The sequence below is a fragment of the Anser brachyrhynchus genome, assembly GCF_964034855.1.
Source record: "Anser brachyrhynchus genome assembly, chromosome: Z".
Classification (NCBI taxonomy): Eukaryota; Metazoa; Chordata; class Aves; order Anseriformes; family Anatidae; genus Anser; species Anser brachyrhynchus.
Window position 1 is genome coordinate 6149314 of NC_137697.1, and position 23352 is coordinate 6172665.

The following is a 23352-nucleotide window of genomic DNA, read 5'->3' on the forward strand; positions in this document are numbered from 1 at the left end:
GGTTTAATTTCTTTTTCCTGTTACAGTTTTGATGTTTTGCAGACAAAAAACCATCTAAAATACTGTGTAGGACTGCAGCATGTTTTGATGGTCTTAGAGCTATCTAATTCTACCAAACATTTTGGACACTGTTTTTTGGAACTAGAGATGAATTATGAGAAAAGATGCAGAAGCAGGAACTTAGCTAAAAATTTGTATATGGTAATCAAAAAAGGTTTGGTACTAAACGGTTTGTGTTGAACTGTTAAAAATGAAGACTTCAAGAGAATGAAGACCTCAAGGCAACTTGAGGATAGCTTGTTAGCTTAGTAGGAGTTATCTGTATTATTTGTCGTGTGAAAATGTTCCTTGGGAAGTTTTACATCAAATATTTTTATATATACTAATTGAAAGTGGGTGTATAATAAGTCTCTTGGTATTTCCAGCTCATGAAAGTAAGATTTAAAAATAAATAATCTTGATTTGGGAAGTCAAAAGGAAAAGGTTGCGACATTTTCTTCAACAGTATAAACAGTGTTGTTTTTAGAAAACAGCAATTAATCCCCCCCAAAGGTTTTTTTTTAATTACAAATCTTTTGCTTTTATGTGTCTGTAGGCCCACAGAAAGAAACCATATGTTGTGTTCATGTTCTATAGATGATAAAATATTGCCTATTACCAATATAGGTACAAAGTGCAGAGTTAATATATTTCATTTAGAAGTAAGTACTTTCTTATATAGCTTTTTTTTCTTAATAAGAAATAATTTTACAGGATCTATTGATCATCAGCAGAACTTTTCTTTCTCTGCTGGATCTGTTGCAAATATTTGTGAAGACAAGGCTTTTGTCTGGGAAGGCATCCGAAGTGCCATAGGAGAAATGGCTTTTCCCTTGGCTTATCTGGATTGTAAATTATTTCCCAGCTAACAAATACTGTGTTACTTCACTTTTGAGCAGAATGAATTTAGGTCAAAACTATCAGTGTGACATGGAAATTGAAGGCTACCATTAGCATCCAATAAGATAGGGAACTTCCATTGTTGTTTTGTAGCATGTGCAAGCAAAAGAGTTTAGTTCTGTGCATACGGAAAACGTGTGCACAAGCATACTAGAAAGGACAAGAGGTTCACTGATGCCTCTCCCTAGATATCTTTCAGTCTAAGAGAGTACAAGGTCCATGTGGTGATTCAGTGTTAATCAAAACTTCTGATTAATGTATTCTGATTTAGTATTTCTGCTGAATTTTTAAAGTAAGACATGCTTTGAAATGATTGTTAGCAGAAACACCCCTTTAGTGTTTCTAAACTGGTGGTTTTGTGACACCAAAATGTCACAATTCACTTTGTGTTAACCACTGCTAGCTTTTGATTCAAACTTTCCTTAAAACAAAAATCTTAAGTGTTGGAGTATTCCAGCAGGCTGTTAAGGCTTTAGCTGTCTTTATCGTGCTTTTCCTAACCTTTGCTGTAGATCTCTCTTGCTCCATATAAATCCATTTCTCTTGTGTAGGACAAGCAGTAAAGGTGCAGAACTGATTCCCTTCCTCCACTGGAGGGCTGCTGCTAAGAGAGAACCAAGCCCCGCTCACTCTTCTCATATTTGCGAATGGACCCTTTTAGCCTTTTCTTTGTCAATTTTTATACGCACTCTTTAATCAGCCCTTGTCTTTTTTCATTCTTTTTTTCTTTCTGAAGTACAGTGTCCAAAGCTGAATGTGGAAACCCAGCCGAGAGCCTGCTCATGTGCACTACAGAGCACACACGACTTTGTTCTCCGAGGCTGTGATCCTGATATCCCAAGATATCAGGTGTCTTGCTGTGGTGATACCTTTTTGTCTCAGGCTAGCAATCCTGATGCATGGTTATCCTTTTATTCTTTCCAGAGCTGAGATCCCTTCTGATGAAGGGTTTTGTCAATCATTCCCTGGCCTATATTTGTGTTGGATTAGATCTGTATATGGATTTGCACTTGTTCTTACAGAATTGTTTTTTTTCACTCATTAAACACATTTCTGTCTGTCTCTTTGTAATCTGTTATGCCTACAAATCCTTCAAGTCATATGTGAGAAGTTATGTAGTACTCAAGCTGCCAGGCTGTGCGCTACTAGAACTGCCGGAGAGTCCCTACTTGATGCATTCTTTGAGTTTGCCTACCCTGAATATAATTTTTCCAGTGTGTTTCAATCTATTTTAGCAGTTTCATTAAGACCTCAGGGTATAAAACTTTCTCTTCTGTTCTCATACCCCTAAGACTAATTTACCTTGTTGTAGAAGGAAGTTAAATGCATTTGACACAGTTCTACTTTTGATGAAACCATGCTCCCTGTTATTTCTCTCCTTTTTATGTTATAGATGATTTGCAGATAATTTGATTATTTGTTCCAGTCTTTAATTCCCAGGAGGAAAAGAAGAAGTTATGTAATTATAATTTCTTCATAATTACGTAGGTCACCCTCTTCCTATTTCTTAAGCATAAATGCTTGGTGTGCCCTTTTCCCATCTTTAGGTGCACTGCCTGTTTTTCAAGTTCTTAGTGCTGTATGGATTGGCAGTGTTGCACCTTAGTATCTGAGGATGAAGATTTATCAGGGCCAGCTGACTCAGAAATAATTACCTGCATTTGTTTTTCTTTACAGCAGCATCTTTCCTAACTTGCTAAACTAACTAAACTTATTTTAAAAACACAAACAAAAGCCAACAACATTTAATTTTGTTAGCTACCTGACTGCAGTTGTCCCTGTCAGTGAAAACCAGAAGCAATTAAGGCATCAAATGTTCCAGGCATCTTAATGCCACCTGATGATAGCTCTCCTTTCCTGTGAGTAGTAGGCATTGTTTTTTTGGTCATACTGTGTGTTCACTGCTAGGTTTTTAATTTTGTGCTTTGGGCTTCTGATTTCTTCCCTCTGTATTCATGCTCATCCTTAAAAACTCCATCAGGAAGATATCTGTAGTTCAAGGTCCAAGCCCTCTGAAGAGCTTGCGATGTGTTTGAACTGGTTTCTCAATGCACCTCCTTTTCTGCTTCTTCACTTGAGACGGCTGGTGATTTATGCTTGTTAATGCTGTTTTGTTAACTGCTAAAACAGCTTCCTGATCTCATTGCCCTTCAAGCCTGTTTCTCATGAGTTCTAGCTACTGATTTTCTGAATTTTTTTAGTTTGTGGTTTTGAGCTACATAGTGGTTATCTAGTGTGCCTCACTCCTTTCTTTCCACAGCATCAGGAAAACTGTCACAGTTTTCTCAGATACATTTGCATCCTCAACTCCTTTCTCTGTCATTTCTCTCAAACCTAGAAGAGCTTCTCTGCTAGTTGCTTTCTGCACTTTCTGCATCATCAGCTTATTTCTATACCTTGTTTGAAAGTCAGTGTTACCAATACAGACTATCCAGATGGGTATCAGGATTTTAAAGGTCCCAGAGATAGTAGTCTAATGTCTCAGGTGATTCTGTTGGTTGTTTGGAAAGGTCTTGCCTCATTTATCTGAGCACCATATTAACATTTTTCAATCTTTTGTCATTACCTAGAAGCTTTCAAGAGGACTATCTTCCTCTTTTGTTTCAGCCCTTACAGCTGCTGCTTAAGTCCTTCATGCTCAAAGCAGTGCCTCCAGCTCTTTTCCATGTTCTCTTTCCTCAGTCTGTGATATTATTTCATATTAGTACTTGTGGAGCTCCAGGTCACTGATCTGAGCTGTTGGATTCCTCTAGCACAGGCTACTGAAACGGTTCTTAATGCTCTTAATTGTTAATTATCTGGCTGAAATTTGAAAAAAAGACACCCAATAAGTTTCCATATGTGATGTGATTATAAATCTCCTGAGCAATTGAGCCTCCTACCTGAGAAGAGATTAATATTCATGTGAATAATATGCATACATCCCACAGCACCATGAGTCAGAGAAATGTAGTATTTTAATTAAGACTTGACAGCTAAAAAGTGGCTCAGAAATTTGTAACTATGCTTATTAAAAAAGCTTTGTGGTAGCATGCATAGTTTCTTTTTCTTATTTTCTGCTGCTCTTTCTGTGTTTGTGAAGAGGAAAATTAATTATGCCAAAATCAACCTAGAATATTCAGCCCTGAGAGGAATGACTCAATAATTCTCACCTTCACACTTAGAACTTTGTCTACAAAGAGGGATTAATTGATAGCTCGTCTGCTGCAGTCCTTCTGTGGGAGCTTTTTTTCCAGAAGAACAACAAACACATGGCTATTGCATTTTCAATTTGCAGCTCTCCTTAACTGAAATAGCCCTCAGCTAGGGATGTGGCTGTGTGACTTTTAAACAAATTTGACTCTGAGTTTTGTATAATACTGAAGAATTGGCTCACTGTAGAAGAGGAGAAATTCAGAGAAATTATCATATTGCATCTTAAGAAAATCTTTCAGCATTTAAAGGTATTACAAGAGTGTGTGGGGCCTGGAATTTTATGCACTTAAACAGATTCTATGTATTGGGGGAAAAAGTATTCTGTATCACTTTTCTCTTTTATGTCTGAAGATTAAATACCTCAATATACTGTTTTTTTTTTTGTTGTTTCAAAACCAATGTCATTGTAGCAGTGTTCACTCTTCGGCTTTTCTTCTTATAGATGCCATTTTATACCAATTATTTTGATTTTAATCTCAGATGTTGACTGTTAAATGTCAATAGTCTGTTCTTGATGATGGCTGTGTAACTAGATCACGTACCGAGGTGGCAGATGTAGTTCATGACATCGTTCTGGAATATGATAAGCACCCAGAGCATGGGATTAAATGACTGTTCTCTAGTCTTACAGGTACCCAGTCTTATCCCCAGTCTTATTTTCCCATGCCCTACATTTATACAGTCAGCACTTCTGATCAAGCACCTGTAACTACGTTAACAACCATCAGGCTCTCACTTTTAAAAGCCCTGGTCCAGGGGCGATGTTGTATCGCTGATTTTGGAGTGTGAAGCTCTATTTTTATTTTGACAAAGAAAAGTTTTGTTGCAAACTACTGTCATCTTATGTGAGGTGCCTTGAAGAGTCCCTTCTAGACTACACTGCCTACATATGAATGCGAGCCCTCTGAGCAGTACAACTGGTACTGCGTGGTGGCTAATGGAGGATGTACTTGCCTTGAGCCAGAAACCCTTTGTGCCTCTCAGGAACGGTGCAGTCCATGCAATAGTTTACTTTCGACATTTCACTTCCCTTAAGCTTTGTTGCCAAGGTGTCTTTTCATCAGTCCCGTGAAGATGAGTAAGCTCTGCATTTTGAAAGCCTCCCACACAGTGACAAAGAAGCAAACCGAAGCACTATGTACTCTTTCAGAAAGTTACCAGAAACTTCTCTTTATGCAGAGAAACGACATCTCCACTTAGACGTCTTCCTTTTTTACCTGTGGTATTTATAAAGGTTATCTTTAGCTTTCAGCTATATCAACGTTGCTGATCAAATGTCTCAGGGATCAGAGCTGGTGGGGGTCTGGAGAGCACCCTCGTGCTTAGGAAATCTCTGTTCCTGCTCCAGAGAGCAGGTGGTAAGGCATGAGTGCAAGGGTCGCTGCCAGCTGTAGTGCAGGCTGATGTTGGGTGGCAGTGCTTGCAGTGACAAATGCTTTCTGCGTACTTCATCTATAAAATGCATATGTGGCTTTCGTGCTTCTTAGGGAACGTGCAACAATAATTATTTATAAAGCAGTTAAATACAAAAGTAGTGGAGACCTCCTAGCATCTTCCCTTGTCATGATTTTACTTCCCTGCGTGGCTTCTGACTTTGCGGATTGGCAAGTCTTGTGGGATTCGCCAAAGCCCCCCATTGGCGTTTCCGAGGCAGGTTTTAGTGTGAGGCAATTCCCTGGTACTTGAACAACCTGTGTCTGCTGTCTCTTGATGCATCTCTTTGAGGGAAGGTTTGGCTGACATGCTCTGCTCGGAGGAGGGAAGCGTTCTTTCATCTCCAAGCATCTCAAATAAGATATCTGCATATCCATCTGTTTGGAATAAAATGTTTGTTTATCATTACCAAGATTCTCTGAAACCTACTAGCATTTTTACATGCTTTACATCAAATGTTACGTTATAGCAAACGTAATTATTTGTGTACACACACAAGGAAATAGTCTTGTACCATCGTTAATGCAGCTGTTGTGATTTTCAGCAGATTTTCAATAACCTTATCTCCAGTGGGAAAAATCAGAAGGCTTTCCCCTTTTTACAGTACCTACGCTAAAACTAAGAGGAATGCATGTCTTGTGCAGCAGCATGCTGGTCAGAAATGCTTTTCATGATGACCAGAGCAGCTAGAAGCCTATTTGATGGCTAACCAGATTTTCTGTGAGTTTCTTTAAGCATATCGGTGCAGTAATACTCCAATTCCATTCACTTCTGCTAAAAAAACAATTTCAGTGTTGAAGGCCTGAATTCCCTGGCACACAGGATATCTTTCCCCTTTGGTGAAAACCAAGTTCCCATTTGCTGACTAGAGGGAGAAAAAAACCACAAACTTGGGAAGACTTGGGAAGCTTTCTTAAAGCTATAACAGACGTTTGCAGAGTGGATAGGAGTGCACAGTTAACTTTTCCTGGCACTATTTTACTTTTTCCGTTGCAAGGCTCCTGTGGGCTTGTGAGACCTGGGGATAGCCTCCATGAGAAGGACAAAAAACAAACAAACAAAAACCAAAAAATTCAGACATTATTTCTTTTCCTAATCTGTAGTACTATTCAGGACTACAGCTTCACTTTTCTAGTTTTATATTGTAAACTCTACACATCTACAGCTCAAAATAATTATGAAGCCTTTAAATGAGAATCGAAGTGCATTTTACTTCCTTTCCAATGTTTATTCCATTGATTTCCTTAACAAGAAAGGGAAGGCTGTCTGTGCAGCATCTAGGATATAGATTACAAGCACAGGATGTTCCACAGCCAGGCACATCCTGCTTTGTTCCAGCACTGCACGTTGAGCTTGAGTAACCAGGTGTGGTTGAACTGTGTGGTCCTGTTCTGTGACTTGTAAGGTCACACTGACACATGCCAGTACTGGGATGTGTATGAATAGTTTGCTGTTAGATCTCATTTTTTGATTTGAAATACTTCATGAGTGACTGACTTCTGGAGTGAAGCTGGAGGGAAGTGGCTGGGTCTTTTGTATGGTATAGTTCTGTGTTGTTTTTTTTGTTTGTTTGTTTTGTTTTTTCATTTTTAGGAGCTAGATTTTTTGATTCTGGCTTTTTTGAGATTGACTGGGATGTGATCTGGGAAGGGAAACCCCTCTGCAGAGGAGCCATCAGCTTAAGTTAGAATATATCTGGAATAAAGGGATGGGGGGAACAACTGGTTGCTGGCCTAAACTGGGCAGTACAGAGACTTTAACATAGATTTTCTCCATTTTACAAAGTGCACTGACTGCTAAGCTGCAGCTCTTGTCTAGGTAATGCCTCTTCCCTGCAATCCCTTCCCTGTTTAGATATCTCAGACCTGAGAGATATGCCCTTTGACATTCATCACGATCCTGTGAAACAGGGCTGGATTCTGACAAGCTGGTGTTTTCTGAAGGAAAAGATTCCGTATTCACCTTCCTTCCCACTGGAATTGTGCTGCTGCTGATCAGAGAGCGAGATGTGGGTGGCAGCAGTGAGATGGCAATGTGGGTATATGACCTTATGTCTCACACTGTTCCTAGGTTCCCAATTAACACTGTGCGCAGAAATGCTGCCTTTTTGTCTTTATCGTTTCTCTCAATCTGGTCACAGCAATTTCTGTGTTTGTCTGCAGAAGTGGCTTGTGCGTTGTAGACTGAAGAAACTATCCAATATGCACAAAGCACCTCAGAACTGGGATGAAGTACAGTAAATGTTTTTCCCCTCCCTGCTGCTGTCCAGCTTTCGTTCATGCTTGTATCAATACTTCTTCAAATACTTTGTCCATATACTTTCCCAGGACTTGCTGAAGAAGTTGTTTGAAGCTGTTAAGAATAAATGGAACCCCAATCTTTTTGGAGAACAGACCAAGTCCTATTAACAGTATATCATCATCAATAGAAGAGTACTAAAAGTGTTAGAGCTGAGGCAGCCATTGCCATTTTATGCAAAATCCCCCTTTGTGCTTTGGTTTGAACATGTAATGGCAGAAGGAATTGAACCAGCATGCTGTTGACAAAGGTTTGTATCTGATGTGGAGTGTGGCACAGAAACCTACTGTGTCCTGGCCACCTCCATGTGCACTTGCACGTGGTGCTAAGTGGAAATTGAGATTGATCTAGCACTGGAGTAAGTCAGTTCCTCCTGCTCAGAATAGGGGTGCAATGGGAGAGGTGGGTGGGGAGACTCCTACCTGCCACATACGCAGCTCTTAAAAATAGCATTGGCTGTTGGGAGAGCCAGACTTCACACACTTATTTTTAAGGCTCTGCGTGGGCAGAGGGGATATTTCCCTGTGTTGCGTATTACTGAGACAATCTGTACAAGAAATGCTGCTCTGGAGAAATAGCAGTGTGCTTTGGCTTACAAAGCACAGGGCTTGGGGAGGGGATGAGCTGAACAGCACTGGCTGAGCACATCATAAGTGAAACAATATCAGTGCAATATTAGCAAATGTTTTGAATAGTATCATAACTCCATAGAAAAAGGAAGTAAATGATTGCGTTCCATTGGAAAGTAGTTCTCCAGATGATACGAGAACTTTCTTTGTGTCCAGGACTCTTAGCATGCAAAAAGGAGTTTTAGGCTGTGTCACGGCCACCAGCAAAGTGTCTACTGTCTGCTTATTGTTCAGAGTCTGAACAAATTATGACACTGTGGAGGATGGGACTTCCACATCCCTGGCAGTGCTCAAGGCCAGGCTGGATGGGTTTTGGGCAACCTGGTCTGGTGGGAGGTGTCCATGCCCATGGCAGGGGGTTGGAATTAAGTGGTCTTTTTGGTCCCTTCCAACCCAAACCATTCTGTGATTCTATTTCCATGCTATTTCTAAGATGATGCCACACAGGAAACCAGCAAATGATTTGGATAAGCTGTGAGAGAGGGGACACTGGGGCAGTCCTGGGAGGGGAGATGCTGAAGGTGTGAGCTGAGGCCAGGCAAGTATGGCTCAGTTAGCTGAGCAGACTGGAAGCTTAGAGCAGATGTTGCTGCCATGTACTAATAGAGCAGGGGAGTAAATATTGGCAAGTTTTGCAGCTATTTAAGCTAAAGGTTAATGTTAGTGCAAGAACAGAAGGGTATAAGCTGGTTATGAACAAACCCAGGCTAGAAATCAGAAAGTGATATTTCTAATTGTTAGTGAACAGCTTCCAAATGGGTTTCTTTGCCCTTTCTGTTTCTAATTAATCTAAAATTGGGTCTGTTTATGAAAGCTATTATATGACAGTCGCCTGTGGGAGCGAAGAACGGGACTTCATCATCTAGGAAGCCTCTAAGTAGGCTGTGAGAAATGTCCGTGGAACCACAGCCTCCGTAACTGTTTTTTGTAGCGTAACCTCCCCATGTTCACACTGCCCACCTGCCTGCCTTTACTGCCGAGCTCTGCTGTTTTGCAGGACCCTGTGGGCTTCAGAGCACAACCAGAGGTGTGTGGGAGAGGTATTTGCCACGTAGATACTGAAATAAAATTGTCAAAATCATATCGCAGTCCCTCTTGGATGATGACTTCTCGATACACTTGTGCAGAAAATACTAAGGATCCAAGACAGTCTGAGGGGTTTCTTGAAGAACGGTGTGTATCAGTGATTCATGCTTGGTAATGAACCTGTCAGAGCTATAATTTTGTTTTCTGACAAATGATCAAGTTGTAACAGTTTCAGAAAATATGGTGTAGGATATAAACAGTTTTGTTCTTAAAGAGATTTTAAAAATTTCCCATGAGATTTCTGTTGCTTATTTAGAGGGTAAATTGCAATTGAACACATACTCATTAAAAGTTTCTGAAAGCTAGCACTAGGAAATTATCTTTTTAGGAGAGCCTGAAAAGCAGCAGAGAATATTAAAGGAACATTAAATCGGTGATATGTACTAAAAAGGAAATAATAGAGCTATCCAGCTAGAAGGAAATTTAGATTTAACCTTGAACTGATTTGTGTATTTAGCCCCACCTTGGCTGTTGCTCTAAGTATAATTCACTTATTCTTGTGTGTAACCAAAATAGAGATTACTTTATGTAAAAGATCAGTTTTATTTTAGCCATGTTTCCATCTGTTTTTTTTATTTTTGTTAATGAGTCAATATTCACCTTGTCTTTTAAGATAGCACACACATTTTTGAGAAACTGTTGTTGAGAAACTGAGAATGCTAAATTTTGCTGCAAATTATTTAAATTTTTTCTATTTTTATTCAGCATATCGTGTTAGTACAGCAGGTTGAAATGCATGCATGTGTTTTCATGATATCTCAAAAACAGGGTACTTGAAGGATCCAGTTTTGTCTACACACATCTATAGATTGTCTGGCGTATTCACTCTGAATTTTGTTACGCCTTGTTTTAGGAAACTTAATTTAAAGCAAGTACAGCGTCTTTATATTTGTGTGACATGGATACATGTTACTCATTCTAATCAAGTCTCTCTATTTTTAGCTGACAGTAGTAATAGCTAGTTAACGTACAACTATGTGCAGCTGCTGGAATCATCCTTTTCTCATCCTGTATTTGAATCTGCTCCTCTTCAGCTCCAGTGGAGGTGGCGTGGCTTCGGTGATCTGAGACAGAGCAGAATCAGCTACAGGAATGCTCCCCCTGACCCCTCTGCTCAGGATTTGGGTGTGTTTTGGTCAAAATGTGGTTGTCCTTCCCATCACAGGCTTGACAAAGGGGTTAATTGGTCACTCAGTTGTTTAACTTTGCTTTACATAGCTGAGCTGAGCCTGGCTTGTGGTGCAGTTTTTATCCCCTTGCAGAGGCTTGCTAAATCCAGTTATTTTCACTTTTTTGCATTGAATTTCCTCCCCTTTCTCATGACTGGGTTCCTAGACCAACATTCAGGCCCGTTTTGTAGAACCTGTCAAATGCCTTTACTGGAGGTGTGAAAGCTGTGTCAGGGCTTATTAATACCGGTGTGATTGCTGGGGTCAGCTTTTTCAGAGCTAGTGTGACAGTGTCCCTTTTTCTTGTTCACTGCACACGCTAACAGTGTCCTTAGAGACTGACTGAGGCATATATGTGGTTCATAACAAGTATTTATGGAACATTTTGGTTCATTAATCAAGTGCTGTCTTCTGCGGGGAATATAAATGTACAAAATTATTCCTACCTACAGAGAAAGGAATATTATTTTAGCCAGCAGTCATTAAGGCGAAGGTGGTGTAGTGCAAAGCTTTTTTCCATGCTCACTGAAAGTTGGTACATCTGTAGCAAATGAGGGAGAAAGTGCAGGTAGAGAAAGCAATCTGTGTCAGCAGAGGTAGCTGGTTATTTCTCCACGTTGTTACTAGTTATTATTTGTCTTCCACACCGTTGTTATGTGATGCTGGACAAGCCATGTTATGGTGGCCTTGGAGGAGTGTTTTTCCATTGCTTCTCCCAGTGACCCACTGCTTGATTTCTGATTATTTGACTTAAGATGCTGGAAATGAGCCATCACAGCAATAACTGAAGCTGTAAGCCAGGCTTCGTAGTATTTGAGGTGCTCCAAATTTAAGTAATCTGAAAAATCTGGCTTTGCTTATCTTGAGATGGCTGTCCAAATGGCACAGGTCTTGACCTGATTATGCCCTCATTCTTCACTGCAATGGGGACTTGTAAACTTTACAGAAATTATATGAAAACACCAGATGTTTAAATTACTTGAATAATATGGTGATGTGTGCAGTGAACACTCCTTAACCCACTGCATATAACAGTGATTGTTATTGTAGGGTATGGCTACAATGCAACAAATAATACATATGGTCATGCACTGAGCAATGCAAAGGAAACAAAGAGGTTCCTGCTCAGAGAGCAGTAGGACTCCCTCTCTTCTTGCTGAGAAAGGGGTTTACCTCCAACCGGAGAAGGAATAAACTAAATTCACAGAAAGTGCTACCCTGTAGGGTAAAGTTGTGTATAGCAAAATAAAATAATAATAAAAATCTGGATCCTGAAATAATGTGGGAAGAAAAAAAAAGTGCTTTTTTCAGCCCTTTTTAACAATGGAACCTTTATCCAGAGCAAGAAAATCAGCCCTGAGAAATCTGAGGGATACACAGCTACTTTGTGCTGAAGGCATGCAGGAGGAGATGAGCAGAGTATCATGTCCTGACAGTGCTGATTTAGGCTGGACGAAAAGAGGATGGGTGGATCCTGAAACAGAAATGGGTGCTGGAGATGTCTTCAATGTTTGCTGCAGAATTAGGATCAGAATTCCAGTAGCCAAATCCTTATGTTTTGGACCTACATTTTGCAGAATGCACAAGCGGTTTTATCAGAGGCCATTTCCCTATTCTCACTGTCAAGCTCAGGTAGGGTTTTGCAGGGCTCTTCAGTGTTTGAACTGAGCTGCAATGCGGTGGACAGCTGGGCTGTAACACAGACCATCTGTGGGGAATAACACAGCTTTGTCTTCTATCACTAGTGCAATGGTCCCAAAAGGGTGACAGTGCTCAGCTGACACCGGAGTCTTTAAATAGCCTGCCAAGGTGACACGCAAAGTTAGGACGCAGGTGCCTGTTAGCTGGTATGTGTATTACCATGTAATTTTCTACCTGAGACAAGTTGTGGAATGATATAAGTAAGGAGCAATAAACATCAGACCTGGTCAGTACGTGAGGAGATTAATTAGACCATCCATTTTCCGCCAAAGCATCCTTGAAAAGTGCATGTGCTCCTGCTTATTAAAAACTTCTGGGTTGGAGATTTTGTAGCTTCCCTAGACGACCTCTGCTTGCTTATGATTAAAAGCTTTTCCAGATGTCTAACCTAGCTTTCCGCTGTTGCACGTTAAACCTGTTATGTCTTTATCTGCATTTACGATATAAATGTTGACTGGTTTACGTCTCTTGTGTGTGCCCCAGCTGGTTCATGTCTGAAGGCTGTTACGTTTACCTGAGGTCTGTATTTCAAATCATCTGCAACTTTTGCTTCCCAGGTTTGTTGATCAAAAAAGCAATTACAGCTCAGAGTATAATTCCAGGTTTTTCCACCTCCAGCATGTCTGTGCTCAGATGCCTGTGCGTTTTAGTGATGTTGATTATTTAATTAGGTGTGCAATTAAGGCATTGATTGTAATTTTCCAATTTCATGAATATCAAGTCCTTATGTTATGGATGCCATTAGGAGGGAGAGAGATGTAATTTGAAGGAGGAAGCAGCAGAGGGAGAGTTTTCTCTGCTATAAATGCGTCCTCACTGCCTGTTGACCTGAGATACTCAGGCTGACTCTGATTTAAAAGCCAGTTTAATAGCTGCTTCTGGAATGGGAGCAGCCAGTTGGTGAAATTTTTGAGTTAGCTGAGTTGTAGAGGGCAATGTGGAAGATTTGCTGAAAATCCATCTTCTGCTTCTACATTTTGATTAAAAATGGAGAGTGACAATTCAGCTCGAGAAAAGCTTCATCACTTATGGGTGGGCAGCCAAAACCCGGAACAAGAGCCCTGGAGGCATTTGCTTGTTTTCAGGAGAACATTTAAGAAAGGTTTTGGTATCTGTCATTGCTGGGGCATGAGGAGACAGGATGTTAACCTGAGCCTGCCACCTGAATCAGCTCTGCTTTTATAATGTGACTCTGAAGGCTGGTGTGGGCTGTGATGAGTGGGGTGCTAGTGTCTGAGCAGCAGCTTCTGCAAGGAGCGTGGTGTCTGGGAAATAAGGCTGGCTTGTGTCCTGGGGTGACTGGAACCTATTGGATGAGAATAAAGCAGCCTTTTTTTTTTTTTTTTTTTGTGAAGCACTGGGTTTCAGAGCTGATAGCTTTTGGCTTTGTCTCCCAAAAGCCAAGTGTGTGTAAACTCTCAGAGGAGTTTTTGGTGTGGCAGCAGCAGCCTCAGAGGAAGGAGGTGGGAGGACTCCTTGCAGACAGCTCTGAGGTCTCCCCTCAATCCCTGCCTGGTAAAAATTGGCCTAGAGAAGCATGAGGATTCATCACCCTGCAAAAGCATTAGTGCTATTTTAACTCCAGGTTTTTCATTTACCTAACAGAAGTCTCACTCCTTGAATCTTGCTCTGTGCTTAGCCTTGGAAATATCCTTCATTCCCAGGGTTCAGCAGACATCCTTACATTCAAATAAATGTTAACGCATGGAGTGTTATCTTCTCTAGTACAAAGATAACAAGTCAGTTGGTGGTTTGGGCTCACCTGTTTACAGCAGATGGACTTGCGTTGCCTGTCCTTGGAAGGTAGACAGTCCCGGTACATCTGATCTTCAGCAGTTTTTTAATGTACCAGTGCTAATTGTTTTGTCTTTCTGTAAACCAAATAATTCAACGTTTCTTATGTAAAGAAAAACCCTTTTTAAAGAAGGGGGATTCTGGGGGCTTTGAGGAAGATTACATGCCCTTCCTTTTCCTTCAGGTGTTTGAAGGCTAATCTCTGGCCAGTAACAGTTTCTGGGGTGTTCTGGGTGCTATAGGAGGGACCTGTGCCTTTGTTTCCTCCCAAGCTTGAAGATTGCTTTTGCACCTTGCCTCCCACCTATCCTAAGGGGAAAAGAAAGAATCTGTGCTTTGTGTGACACCTTACTTGAAGAAACTTGTTCTTTTGTCTGAAGGCAACGTCCTAAATGTAGTGTTTGATGAATGTGGTCTAGAGCCGTTGGGTGGCTGTAATGAGAGAAATGGCATTGACACGATAGCTTTAAATGCCTTGGAATATACCATCTCCAGCTTACTGTCTGAGCAGCACTGCTTATGTTGTGGTGATGCACAGCTCCTCAAAGCACGGTATTCACTGGGGATGGCTGTCAAACAGCAGAAAGTCGCTGCTTTTTCATTAGCACTTCAGTCTTTAGACTGTAGATTGATTTTGATCTTTGTGTGGCTTTGAAGAAGATAATAAATAGCATGTTTTCATTGCAGAATCAATTGATGATAGATATTACGCTGTGTATTTGAACTTCTAAGGGCCAGTGCAGCTCTGAACCCAAACTACCTTACTGAAAACTCTGTCTTCAGGGAGATGCAAGAGGCAGTTTCATTTGGGACAGATGGTTCTTTTTGTTTGCTTCAATGGGAGGAAAATAATTTATTTTAGAGAGCTCTTGGGTCAGAGATGTCTGAGTCCATTTGTGAGATGAATTAAACCTGAGTATGAGTTGGGCAGAATTTATCCCCGCTGTTCCATTCAGGTTGTCTCCATTGATTTTTCATTCTTCTCTGTTTCTTCTCTTTATGTAATATCGGTTAATTTACTTTTTCCCCCCAGTTTTGTATTTCCTTAGGAGCCAGGGCACTCCAAGTGTTCTTGCTTGTTTTCCTACAGGGAGAAAGGAGTGTGAGTGTGTAGGAGAGGGAGGAGCAGGACCTGTGCTTGAAGTGTCCTCTTTTTTCTTTGGTTAATCCACTCGTGCTCGTGGAGGAATTGCTTACTTACACAATTTTATCGGTAATTCAGTACTTTACAGGAAGTTAGAATCAAATAGGAAGATAATGAGGATTAAAAAAGAAGAAAGGGTAATGTATACCTCGCAGACATCAAAGCGTTTGGCCTATATAGCTGAGCCTGGTTTTATCAGTTTTAATAACTCCCTGCTGGCTCAACCTAAAATTAAAATCTGTTGGCAAATTAAAAAAAAATTACAGTACAAAGTATTTAAATTTTTAAGTGGAAGTTTATTTCTCTCGTAGAAGGCAAATAACTCAGTGCTCTGAGCCTTAAGGTAAAGCACACTTTCTCATAGGCTTTTCATTAGACGTGAATTGTGTCCTAATTTCAGATTATCTTCACTATTTCCATAAATGAAGCATTCCTGAAAAACAGCGCCTGTGTCAATCTCCTTTGTGTTAGCTAAGAGATTTTAAGTGTTTGAAAGGTGCAATCTGCCTAGCTGCTGAGAGCTCACCTGTATTTTCTCTGTTCATAACCATATTTTCCTCCTCTCTAGCTCCTTGTGAGCCATGGAGAGGACCATGACGCTTTCCAGCACTTCTTTGCTCTTGACCTCTATTAATGATGTTTCCTGTCTCTTTGTCTACTGAATCTTGCTCACTCTTTTCATGTTACTTTTCTGTTCCTGTTCTTACAAGGCATTCATGGGAGTATTGGGGTTTTATGTGGTAGTGCTTGGAAATCTGCACAGGCTGTCAGGGTCTCGAGCCGTGGGTGGAGGTTTGTGTTTGTCCCCAGTGCATTTTTGACTTGGCTGTGCTAGTACATTGATGACTGCGGGGACAGGCAAAGACCATGGAAAGAAGAGATGTGAAGAGCGACGGCAATATGACAATGGCTCTGCTTGTACTCAGATCATTGGAAAAAGTAGGGCAAACAAAAGCCTACAATGCTGTGCAATGGGTAATCCAAGTGCTAAAGACAGTTAACACTAACGTTAAATGAGTATTGTCTGGCTGGTGCTTTTTCTTTTTTAAACTATTACTGCAAATGATACCCCGACAAAGTCTTCTTTTGTCTTATATGCAGCGGTTTGGATTGCATTTTTATTTTCTCACTTGGGCAGTCTTCATCATTATGTGGATGCATTTGATATGGGGCTTCAGCTCTGAGCTGAAGTGCTGTAATTGGTGTGTTTAGTAGCAATCATTTCTTTTGCAGTGGAACTTGGTGCCCTTGGTTGGGTATGAGCCTTCTCCTAGAGAGGTGCAAACATATAATGAGAACCTCGGGGTCAGGCTCCTAAAGGCATTTAAAGCTAAAGCACCTCTGAAAGTCCAACCTATGGTCCCTGGCCTTGCAGCAAGGGAAAGAGCAAAAAAAAGGAGGGTTCTCTGGGGGATGGAGGGTGTCACTGAACTCCAGCCTCACACAGGGTCTGGAACGAGGTCGGTGGCTTGGTGTCTGTGCAAGGGGCAGTGCTGTGTCTGCACCTGCGTTCACTGCTGTTGCTGTTCAGACCAAGTATTGTGCACCGTGGCATTAGTCTGCCTGTGTGCAAAACTTGTGCTTGTGTCCATCAGATAAATAAGCAGATGGAGACACCAGCCTGGCTGTTGTCAGCTGATGCTTCCAGATGCCACGGGAATATCCCATGCAGTGAGGGCAAGCCTAGGAACACAGCGATGCTTGTAAGAGGAAATGGTGAATGAAAGTTGGTATTGGCATAGGTAAGAGATTTGATGCATGATGGAGGGGAACAAATCTCATTTTAAGCACGGCTGGCTCACAAGGAGGTGGGAGGTATTTGAGCAGATGGGAGGATAGTGGCATTTCCACAGCTAAGTCATAGAGGCCTCTTCAGAATCCTACCCCACACTGCAAAAAGACTTTGTTTTGAAAGATGCAGTGATTTGTCCTTGAGCAAAGCAGGAAACACACGCAGCTCCCTTATAGTGCCTTCGGTGTGAAAGGCACAGGAGAGAAACAGCATTTGGGAAGGAGGTGCTTGTGTTGGGTACACGAGGGGGGACCTACCGACAGGATGCAGGGAGCATTTGTGGAAAGGGGGATGTGATGTGAGTGTGGACCAACTGGCCAAAAAGATTTTTTTAGCAGCGGTGTGTTGGATGTCTTTGGGACAGCTTGTGGGGCAAATAAGAAGCACTTCTTAATTAAGCACTTCCTATGGGATCACTGCCTGCTGCTGCTCACTTCCTAGGGAAGAAGTGTCAGTACAACGTGAGTGGATCCGATTCTGTGCACAGCATTTCGGCAGTCATTCTTTATGTAACAATGTGACTTACATTTTTGGGAAATGCAAGATCACCGGGTGTTCAATCCCCCACGCTGGTGGCAGAGCTGGCACTAGTCTTCCTTGGAAACGAGATAGGATCCGTCTGAGTGAGGGCATTGCTGAACCTTGTGAGTTAGTCTGGGATGAACAGGAGATACAAATATAGACATACATATCTGCATCGGGCAAAGAATCTTCTTGGAACTGGTTAATTATGTTGTCCTGGGCTTTTCTGCCAGCCCCCTGCTCCGCAGTCCTGCAGGATGCCAGGATTCAGACAGAGCGCTTTTCCAGCACAGATCGCCTCGCTGTGCTCTGTTGCCTGCTCTCGTAATGCCAAAGGAGCGCGCTTTGTCTTTAGTCAGATTGGCTCTATCAGTTCGTGTTTCCTTCTGAATGGATAATAAAGTGGAGAATCATTTCAAGGCGAGGAGTGTTGGTGTGTGAGCGAAGCGGGGAGGCTGCGTGTGAGGAGCTAGGCAGTAAGCAGCTGACGAGGAGGAGTAAAGTAGCAATAGCTGCACAGCTTTCTCTCTGCCTCTGAAGTACAATATTTTCTGTTGAGTCACAACTGAAGACAGAGATGAAGTTTTTACTGTACTTGGTACTGCCTGGGAAAGGGAAAAGATGCATTGTGTTGGTGAATTAAAGAATTTCTGTTGAGGGATACTCCTTGAAGCTGACAGGATTTCTGCATTTTTGGCTTTTATATTCACTGGCTTCTACTGGTTTTTGCTTTTTGGATTTTTAGAAACTGTTTGCTTTTTTTTCCTTTTTTTTTTTTTCTTCGAAACATGCCTTCTACTTTGCATGGTTTCTCATCGTAGTGCTTCTGTGGAACAGGATACTCTCGGTGCCTTTTTACGTTGCTTTCCCCGATACCTGAGATGGGACACAAACAATGTGTTGATAATCTCCACAGTGAAAGTTCATTATCGGGTGAACCTTTAACAAGATTAGGAATCCTTCGGGACTTGTCTTTTCTATGAGACCAACCTATTGTATTCTGTAGTTTCTATTCTATATATTTCCTTTACATTTAAACCTTTTATTTTGAAGCAGAAAGGTAAGTGGATGACTGGAACAAATGAAGTGGCTGGGTATAAACTGCAAGTAGGCAGTAAACAAGCAGAATTGTTCTTTATTTTGAGTGGGCTGTGTGCGTGTGTTTACTTTGGTAATACAATAGCTCCATTTGAAGCTTACTGGATTTAAACACATGCCTTGAAAAGACAATCAACTCTTAGTAAGTTCATTTGTGTGCTCTATTTCTTAGTTTTTGTATTCACCCATTAGACAGTAATTGTAGATGTCCTATTGCTGGTACAATTGAGGTTGTCTGTTTACTTCTCACACTTCTCTGTTAGGAGGGTTTGTATCTCAGCTGGAATTTGACATCAAAATCACTGTGTGAAGAGGAGTTAAAGGGAAGGGAATTTTGGGATAATATAAGTATGATCACTTGGAGAGCAAATAGCTTCAGAGTAATTAAATTACTGGTTTGATTCTGCCTTAAATGTCACTTAAAACAGGCTTGTTTTTAACCCAGAGTATTTGTCATTGGCTTGATTTCCTGTGCTGAGAAGGTTGCGAGCTGATGAGACGAAATGACTGGCATGAAGGAGCAATGAGGATGCTGTACAAGCTCATGAATCAGAGCAGATGGCGTGGCTGTTTCAGATATCTTTTCAGTTTTCATTCCTTTTATGCAGGCAGCTTTCTTTTGCTAATGGAGAGAGCCTTTGGGGGATAAACATCAAGACCTAATACAGAATGCTAAGGTCTTCTGCCCTCAAGATGAAAAGGAGAAAGCTTGTAGAAGTAAAGCTTCAGTTTTAGCCCAGGAGAATTTTAGTTGAAGAGCACTGCAGTTTAGCAGCATGAGCTGGAAAAGCCTAATTGTTCTATCAGCTGCCTGTGTTACCTCTTCCCAGCCTGTCTGGAAGCTGCCGAGTGTCTGCTCTAAAGAAGTGCAGGAAAGGTCAGAAACAGTGAGCAAGATCACATAGCACCAGTCTGTACTACAGCTATGTTAGCTCTGCCCTAACAAGAGAAGTTGCATCTCTTAATTCATCACCTTGGGTTGGTGAGTGCTGCCTGTCACTCCCCTACCTGGCTGGCCCTGTTGACTGAGGCACCATTCCCTGGAAAACCAGCTCCAGACCTCTGCAGTGAGTAACCAGAGTTTTGAGAAAAATCCAAGGGACAAGTGTTTCCCGGTTGCTCTTGTCAGAAATGGCAGCACTTGGGGAGTTCAAACTATTGCTTCAGCACTGGGTTGTAAATTGGATTATAAGTAGAGGAAAGGTACAGCATGTTCTGTTTCTGCTGGTCTAGGCAGAGCTCTTAGCATCCTTCAGTGCTTTCATAATGGTGCACACAAAACTCATTTAAAGCAGAAGTACTGGGTTTGGACTGACAGTGCTCTGTCTCTCTCTGTTCTCGTAGGGGTAGCTGAACATTCAGCAACTTTGCTCCAAAACCTAGCAGACGCTTGTACAGTCCTGATCCCAAGGCCAGCCAACTTGTCCGCACGCTGCAGTACTTGTGTTTGTTCGCAGTGCTGTTTCCTTTAAACAAAAAGTTGCTTCTTGCTCGTGGCTCATCTGTTCAATATAGTACTTGGTCCTTAGGATCCTGACTTGGAAGAAATTTGTTTTAAGGAACAGCTGTCAGAGCTGGTTATATCACAGTGCTTTAGGTTGTCATGGGTAAATCATTTACTGGAGATACCTGATTGATTCAGCTGTGTACAAACCCCCCCTGCCCTTATCACCTGAGCAGTGCTCTGGAAACTGAGGCTACTGAACTTAATTCCTTCTCGGTTTGCTCTTAAATTGCTGCTGATAGCTGGCTGCTTAGCTTTTATATTTGCTGCCAGGCAGCAAAATAACTTTACTTAATAACAACAGAAGAAGCTGTGATTTCTTCTCTCTCTCTATTATTCTTTTTTAGCTGTGCGTTATCCTTTTTGCCTTTTTCTCAGCACAGGATGGTTTCAGGACATTGGGTAGGTGCCTTAGACGTAGCTTTCTGCTGGCTGTGCGTGAGATATGAGTTCCTGTGGTCGGCAGCCTCCAGCCTGTGCCTCTCTCAGCACTTGGAGACAACCCCTCTTTCTTTGACTCTGTCTCTGGATGCCTTCCTTTCTTGGCCACCAAGTAATGATAGACCCCTTTTGTTACTGCAACTGCCACTGTTAGCTTGCAGAAAAAGCTGTGCTAAAAGGATGTGGCTGCACAGGGAATGAGCACGTCTCGAGGAAAGGCAGGACTGCCTGGTGCCTAGGAGCTCTCCGGGGGGCTCCAAAGGCAGCTTCACTTAAAAGGCTCGAACATCTCAATCCCTCTCCATCCGCGCTCACAGAAGTGATGCCAGTGGAGGGAGACCAACATTAGCCCCATTTTACAGAAAGCTGAGGCCCTTAACTGTTTTTTTTTGGTGTCTCCTGTGTTTGTCGCGGTTATTAAGGAGTTAAGGCAGGGCGTGCAATCTATTTACTCCCCTACACAGCGACACTCTTTAATTACATGAATTTAATTTCATGCTGTTTCTCAACAAAATTTTTTATGCTGGTGAACATGCTCGCAACACTTTAGTGAGTTTTTACCCTCATACTTAGTGATTTGTACAGTTCCTTCACTTTGTAGCTACATCAATAACATGCTGGTACAGCAAAATATTATTCAGAGGTGTTTTTGCCACAGTTTAATGGCTTTGCATAAAAAGTAAGGAATAACTGATGGGAGAGGTGCAGACCTGTGTAATTCATTCAGCCAATATGCTGTGTTCCCCAGATCATTTTTTCCACCATGAGGGTTACTGACTTGCCAAATCTGACCTTTTGTCCGCTTCCCTTTTCTCATCTATCAAGCTGTTCTGGAAATGATTCAAGTGTGTTTTTCTAAAATGTGATAGACAGGAAGGCTGGCTCTCATGGATGTCTGCATTGAAGTGTTTTGACACAATTTTTGCTCAGTTTTATTGAAACAAATCTGTTTGGAGGTACAGATGAAACCTGGAACACGTCAGTGGAAGTGCTTGAACGTTTCAGAAAGTCCTACGGGCAGGGCTGGGATGCAGTTAGGCAGTTCTGCAGCTTGTGCTGTAGCATCTGAACAAGAACGCAGACTGAGATTTGGCAGGCAATGGGGCTCTGAAGGGACTGTGAAAGGATTGCTAAGGGAGTGTGAAGTAGTTTTTTTGCTCACATTGTTTTGTTTAAAAAAAAAAAATCACCCTTTTATAACTACAATCTTTTCAATAGTATGGATATATTTCCTCCATAGTCCACTGTGAAGTGCCATGTGTGCCTTGTGCACCTTCCATTTACAGAAATGCCCTGAGGTGAGCACATTTTTCGGAGTACATTTTGTTCTCCAATCCTGCTGTTCCTTGCACAGGATTGCTCAGCCCTGTAACTTCTTATTCCAATAATCAATGCCAGGACTCAAAAGTTAGTTTCTTTTAATTATCAAAAGGTTTGAAAAGAGATGCTTTCTCAGAAGCAAGCAATGAATTTCATGTTTAGCTATGATCTATCCCAAAATTAAATCGTGTTAATTAGGAAATTGCATGCTCACCTCCAGAAGTCATAATGTCAGCAAAGTTGGCTGTAACCGTTCGTGTCTCTGTCAAGCCTTGCTGTTAGGATTCTTTCAGCAATTAAAGTGTTTAAAAATGCTGTAATATTCCCAGGAAGAGTTGATGTTTCAGCATGCGGAGTGCTGGGGCGATGTTGCTATGGCAGCCTTAGCCATGAATTTTTTCTTGCTGATGCCAAAACCTCTTTTCCCAGAACGTCCTGCATTTTGGTTCGTGTTATTCTACATGTTTAAATGGTTCTTTATAAAGTAACAAGACCATTTATCAGTCACTTTATTGCTTTTTCTATAGTAATTGCTTGCACAGGTAACACGATACCACTGTGTGTGGAAGATACTCTAAATATAATCTAGTCCAAAAGATTTCACTCAGTGCTGTGGTGGTGTGAGTTGATGGCCACAGAAGGTGCTGTGAAATACTTTTTGGTCATGGTTAATTGTTTTTATACCTCTTTGAGTATGAACATCGTATCTACCCTTTTGTACCAGCGCTTTCTAACATGATAGTCTGGGGTAAAGGTGTCTCACTATTTCCCTTACTGTGATGAAGACCAGAGAGCTGATAGAGAGATTTTAGCAGAGCTTCGGTGGACACAAAGAAGCTGTGATCTCACACCCTGTTCTTCCACTTAACTGCCAGCTTTTTGCTGCTTGGGGCAGTGCTACAGGCACTGCAAAGCTGCCTTTGCTTTGAACCACGTTTGCCCAGTGTGTTATGGAAGCAAGTGTGCTGTTCAGAGTGGCTTGCAGCTTCTGGTGGAGACTGACCTTCTGGAGAGTGCTGTAAGTGTGAAGTGTGACTGATCCCCAGTTGTCGAGCAGAGATCTCCTAGCTGCAGTTTGTTCCTTCATGGGATTTCTCATGTTCTTGTTTCTCACTCACTGATGATGACGTGCCATGCTTTTGCTCCTGTTGTGATCACAAACCAATATATCAGGAGGAGATGTAATTATTGTTCCTGTGTTACAAAGATACTCCAGAAATGCCACCTGTGGCCAGGTCATAAGTTGTGCAGCGTTTGGTTCATCGTTCCTCCCCGCAGATTTTAAA

General features: G+C 41.6%; 1 protein-coding gene across 6 annotated transcripts in view; it reads left to right on the forward strand.

Annotated features, from left to right (window-relative positions):
• UNC13B (unc-13 homolog B) overlaps window positions 1–23352 on the forward strand; it is a 212801-nt gene that overhangs the window by 82098 nt on the left and 107351 nt on the right. The window contains exon 1 of one of the 6 annotated variants that reach the window (XM_080573400.1): window positions 1–23352. This exon is cut by the window's right edge and continues 6086 nt beyond it. The exons of the other annotated variants lie outside the window; for them this stretch is intronic. The gene's annotated coding sequence lies outside the window, so the exon portion shown is untranslated. 6 annotated transcript variants of the gene reach the window in all.